The following is a 6,000-nucleotide window of genomic DNA, read 5'->3' on the forward strand; positions in this document are numbered from 1 at the left end:
CCGCTCCTGTACTTTTCGACCCCGTGAGAGCGTCGAGGATATTCCTCCTTGGCACTCAACTCGATGGTCCACAAGGTGTCTCACTTTCACTCATTCACTTTTTCTTCTGCCTCTTTGTTGGCAAACTAAATCACAAACGTTCACAAACGTTTGAATGTTATTGTTTTTGTTCCCCACAGGGCATCCACTTGCAAATTGCAGTTCACACGCCACAAAATGGCGTAACTTTTCACAAAACGAGCCGAGCGCACTCGACTCCACGTTTTCCGCCAAGATGGCGACCGTCCAGACACTTGTGCCACGGACACACACTCGGTGGCAAAGAACCACCACCACTTTTGGCCTTGCGCCGATATTAACACACGGTGCTAATCACACACTTCACGAATGCCGGAAACCATACAACATTTCTCCGGTGATCTTCCGGTTAAAGACGTGGCCGACGAGCACAAGAACGTGTATCTGACCAAGCATCCTGCTAGCGTTGTGGTGGTTGGATTGGTGGCTTCCGATGGCAAAAAAAATGGACCCGGTGTTCATTCCAGAAGGCTACAAGGTCAACACGGAGGTCTACATCGGAATTTTAAATAAGTATGTTCTTCCGTGGATTCCGTGAACAGTACAATCCGAAGCCAAATGTTTTATTTCAACAAGATGGGGCTCCGTGCTACACCTCGAACCGCACTCAGAAGTGATTGCAGGAACATCTTCCGTTCTGGGCGAAGGATATGTGGCCGCCATCCAGCCCCGATCTTAATCCGCTGGATTACTTAATATGACGCGTCATGAAGGCCAAGGCCTGTTCTAAACGCCACCCTAGTACAGCAAGCCTCAGACAAACATTGACACGTACCTGGAGAGAAATGGATCCAGAAAATGGAAATTACTAATCCTTCTCTCTCTCTCTTTATACACCTATTCAGTTTGTGATTTGAGCAAACTTCTGGTTTTGAATCGAAATTAGTAAATTAATCTGATCAGATCAAACAGCGGAACAAATGTGCATCTATCGATCTCAATGCTTTTTTTTTAGCTCATAATTCGACAACCCGTTGTATTCAGCATTGTACACTATTATACAGCATTTATTCAACATATATGCTTATTTGTGACTCTTGTTTGTTGGGTAGTACATCGCCGTTGAGACCTAGGAATTGTGCAAAGAAGAAAAAGTGATATATTTCGGGTTCGATATTTGAAGTTCATGTCCAATCACTCGCATTTTTTGTTTTCGAATCTGGCTCGCAGGCAGCAATCATGTGATTCGACCACATGCTTTGGTCATGCACCCTTCATTGTTTTGCTAGATCTGAGTTCTCCGCATCCCTCAGGGCCCGAGGAAAACAATCTTTGCGGCCCGTTAGAGACATCTTTGCGAGCCGAGATCTCGACTATTTGAATTTAATGTATGTGTTTTTAAAAAGGATAAATCTGAGGATTTAGCAGTTAGTGTCATCTTGTGTTCTCCCAAGTTGTTAGCTCCCCATCGGTGTACCCCCATGTCCGTCTTTTTTCATCAGTATGTCGCTTAGTTCGAGATTAAGAGCACATTGCTCTCCGAAACTTGTGTTCTCAATCCCTGCAATCCATTTGTTGCTATTTGTTCCCCTAACCTCGAGATAGCCGCGAGTAATCGGTTGACTAACGTTAGTTTTAAGTAATTTTGTATTCTGAACCATAAATTTTGGCTCCACAAAGCTACGGCAAATGAGCCTGGAAAAATAAACGCATTATAAAAAAAGTATTTGAAGTTGAAGTTGAAATTATAAACAATATCTAAAATTGGCATTTTTTTCTAAATTGGTATTTTTTTTTTTTTTCTTAATTTATGTTTTATACTGAGTACCAATGCTACCGACGCCAGGGAGGCAGCTCCCACACCTGGATCCTATATATTGACCCATCAACTCATAGACCGGGGTCCAACGGCTTTATTTCCCTGCCGAAAAAAAGGCGTGATCAAAGATTTTATGCCTCAGAAAATTCCGGTGGCGCCAACTGGGATTGAACCCAAGCCTTTTGGGGTGAGAGGCTTACCACTACACCACCGGCACCGCTAAATTTTCAAATGTTTGAAATAAATTTGATTTTTTTTTATAAACATCAGTTCGAAGTAAACTTAAATTAAGTTTTGATGTACATGAAGTAACTGATCGAATATCCCGGCCCTTTGGTTCAGTGAGGGTTAGGGCGCGTTCTGCCAGGTTGGTCGAGGCAGATTTCATGTGTGAGTAAATGATGAACATTGTTATGTGCAATTCACTTTAAAAGGTTCGTATCATATTTCATCACATGTAGTTCCAAAGAGCCTGAACTAAATGTGGCGCTTGCGAAGATCACTTCAAGAGCCACATGTGAAAAGGGCATACAAGCTTTTTGCAAACAAACCTTTGTAGGCCCTCTTCTCGCCAACCGCCGGTCGCCCACGCAAACTAACAACATCATCGGAAAGGGGAAACCTTCCCCTATTCGGCGATGTTGATGGTTTGCGTTGGTGTCATATGGGTGGCGAGAAAAGGGCATAAGAATGTTTGTTTACAAAAAGCTTGTATGCCCTTTTCACATGTTGTTCTTGACTTGAAGATACGATATGACGAAACATTGATACTAATTGTATAAAACACAAGTTAATTCTTCCAGAAATTAATTAGGATAACATATTGAAAAAGTTTCGCACCTGCGAGTTCCAGCAGCAGCAGTAAGTCCTAAGGTGAGCAGCAAGGACCCCAAAGTTTCCAAGGAGAGCAGCCAGAAGGTGGGCTAGCCAGATGTCCAGCAGTAGCAAATCTCAAGATCGGCAGCTTGGGTGAACCAAAATGACGGAGGTCAGGAGGAAGATCGATGAACTCTATGTGTTCGTGAAGGATAAAAACAACGTACATAAAGAGATCAAGCATTTTGTTACCGGTATCAAATCCGGCATAACAGTGGTAGATCGGGTATTCCAAGAGTGGTGAAAAAGAGCCTAAATGCCGAAAAGGCTCTCCTGGAGGCCAAGGAGAGCATAAGACTGGCTGAAGCACATGATATGCCTAAGGGACCCACAAATCCGCCAGGATGATGAGGAGGAACTCCAAAAACGCAGGGACGACGAGGAAGGCATCAAGAAGATGGGAGAAAATGGTGTGTGGCGTAAAGTCGAGAACCAGAAGAAGAGGAAGAAAAAATAGAAGGAAGATGAAGTGAGGAAGAAGAAAGATGAAGTGAGGAAGAAGGAAGAGGAAGTGAGGAAGAAGGAAGAGGAAGTGAAGGAGAAGGAAGAGGAAGTGAGGAAGAAGGAAGAGGAAGTGAGGAAGAAGGAAGACAAGAAGAACAAGGAGAAGCCTAGGCCTCGTAGGGAGAGAAGCAAATGTGACGCTCTGGTTGTTGAGGCAAAGGTCAAAACGTCCTAGGCAGCACTCCTCCGAAAAGTGAGAGAGGATCCGGAGTTGAAACAACTAGGCGAGAACGAGGTGAAAACCAGGCGAACCCAGATGGGCGATGCTATTTGAGCTTTTATGGAGCTCGTCGAAAGATCTCTTGGCGGGACGGCGAACGTAAGAGCCTTATCCCAGGAGTCAGTGGTCGAGTGCAGGAATCTGGACGAGATCACAACGGAAGACGAGTTGAAAAATGCGCTGAAGGTGCAATGTAATCTGGGAGACGTACCGATGGCTATTCGGTAATAAAATGGGGAGATGCTACAAGTACATGGGCTTCGGTCGCCAGGCGAGAAACTGCAAAGGCACTGACAGATCTGATCTGTGCAGGAAATGCGCAGAGAAGGTGCACGTTGCAAAAGGCTGTACGAAGCAACCGAGGTGTATGCTCTGCAAAAAGGAGGACGGAAACGGCCATGTGACGGGAAGTTTCAGGTGCCCAGAGTTCAAGAAGGCGATGGTGGGCCAGCAATAATGGAGGCAACCAAAATAAATCTCAATCATTGCACATTGCAAACACAGCACAGCAACTGTTGTGGCAGTCGACAACGGAAACAAAGTGCGATGTTGCATTCATTGCAGAGCCATATCGAGTCCCTCTCGATAATGGTAACTAGGTGGTGGATAGAGCAGGAATTGCGGCCATACAAATCATGGGCAGGTATCCCATTCAACAAGTGGTTGCGGGCTCATACGAAGGTTTCGTGATAGCCAAAATCAATGGAATCTTTGTATATAGTTACTACGCAGATGCTAGATGGGCTCACCGGAGAGCTCATTGGACGGAGACCAGTCATCATCGCAGGAGATGTCAATGCTTGGGCGGTGGATTGGGGGAGCAGATGTACCAACGCAAGAGGGTATAGCCTGCTGGAAGCTCTGGCAAAGTTGAACGTCAGCCTGGCCAATTGTGGAACCATCAGCACCTTCCGCAAAGATGGTAGAGAATCGCTTAATAGACGACCAAGTTTAAGTTTGCTTTTATGGACAAATTTGCCAAAAAAAAACTGATGATTTGGCAAGGGATATGCAGCTGCGGAGCAAAGACCAAAGTGTTCGTGACGAATAAGACGATGGACTCGAAGCTGTACAAGGAAGAATGCCTCAAAAACCGCGTACTACCTTTCATTAAAGCCCATAAAGGTCCCGTGAAGTTTTGGCCAGATTTGGCGAGTTGCCACTACAGCCGGGAAGTTATCCAGTGGTACCGCGATAATAACGTAGATTTCATCGATAAAAACATAAATCCACCCAACTGCCCGCAGTTCCGGCCCATCGAGAGATTTTGGGCAATAATGAAGCGGAAGCCTAAGAAAAGGGAAAACGGCTCGGGACTCGATTCAGATGACCAAAATGTGGAACAAATGTGCCAAGGAAGTTGACTCCGGAGGAGTGCAGCGTTTGGTGGGAGGAATAAAGAAGAAAGTGCGAATTTTCATTAGAAACGAAGAGAAATGATTTGTATTGTTTTTTTTTCCTAAAAGTACAGTGAATTACCTTTGTTTTGATGTATTAACCTTATTTGTACGTCAATCCGTTACCGAGATACAGATGATTTTATTATTCCGGATTCTAAATGAACATAGCTTTACTGTCGGAAAGCTCTTGGAGAGAATCATCCTGAACAGACTGACGAAATGCACGGAGAGTGAACATGGGTTGTCAGAGAGGCAGTTTGGATTCCGGAAAGGGAGATCGACGATGGATACAATTCGGACAGTGATTGACAGAGCCGAGAAAGCTTCCAAACAGCAGCGGAGAGTACATCGATACTGCGCCGTGATTACGATTGATGTGAAGAATGCATTCAATAGTGCTAGCTGGGAGGCAATCGCCAAGGTGCTCCAAAGAATGAGGGCTCCAGGCTACCTCTGTAGGATTCTAAGTAGTTACTTCCAGAAGACCAGGACCCGGGGACAGACACGGGCAGAAATCACTTAGGATCACGACGGGAGGCTCCATTCTAGTTCCCACGCTGTGGAACGGAATGTACAATGGCGTGCTGGCGCTCAAGCTGCCCAAAGGAGTTGAGATCGTTGGCTTTGCGGACGATGTCGTCTTGAAGGTAACCGGTGAGACCCTGGAAGAAGTGGAAATGCTGGCGGCCGAGGCGATATTTACGATTGGTAACTGGATGCAAGGAGCGAAGCTGCAGATAGCCCACCACAAAACAGAACTGATGTTTGTCAGTAACTGTAGAGCAGTGCAGTGGGCAGAAATAACCGTTGGAGAGCACACCATTGTTTCGAAGCGCCTGCTGAAGTATCTGGGAGTGATGATCGACGGCCGGCTAAACTAAAACAGCCACATCGAATATGCTTGCGAGAAGGCGGCGAAGGTCATCAACGCAATAGCCGAACAATTCTGGTCCAAGCAGCAGCAAGAAGCTCTGGCTAGTGTGTCCTCATTGATACTAAGGTACGGAGGTCCAGCCTGGATTGCAGCGCTGAAAACGAAGCAGAACCAAAGGAAATTGAGCAGTACGTTCCGGCTCATGGCCATGCGAGTCGTGAGTGCGTACAGAACCATTTCGATGGAAGCAGTATGCGTTATCGCCGGTATGATCCCATCACCTTGGCAG

Source organism: Ochlerotatus camptorhynchus, unplaced genomic scaffold (assembly GCF_037179485.1).
Source record: "Ochlerotatus camptorhynchus isolate MF236.1 unplaced genomic scaffold, CSIRO-AGI_Acam_v1.1 ptg000624l, whole genome shotgun sequence".
Taxonomy (NCBI): Eukaryota; Metazoa; Arthropoda; class Insecta; order Diptera; family Culicidae; genus Ochlerotatus; species Ochlerotatus camptorhynchus.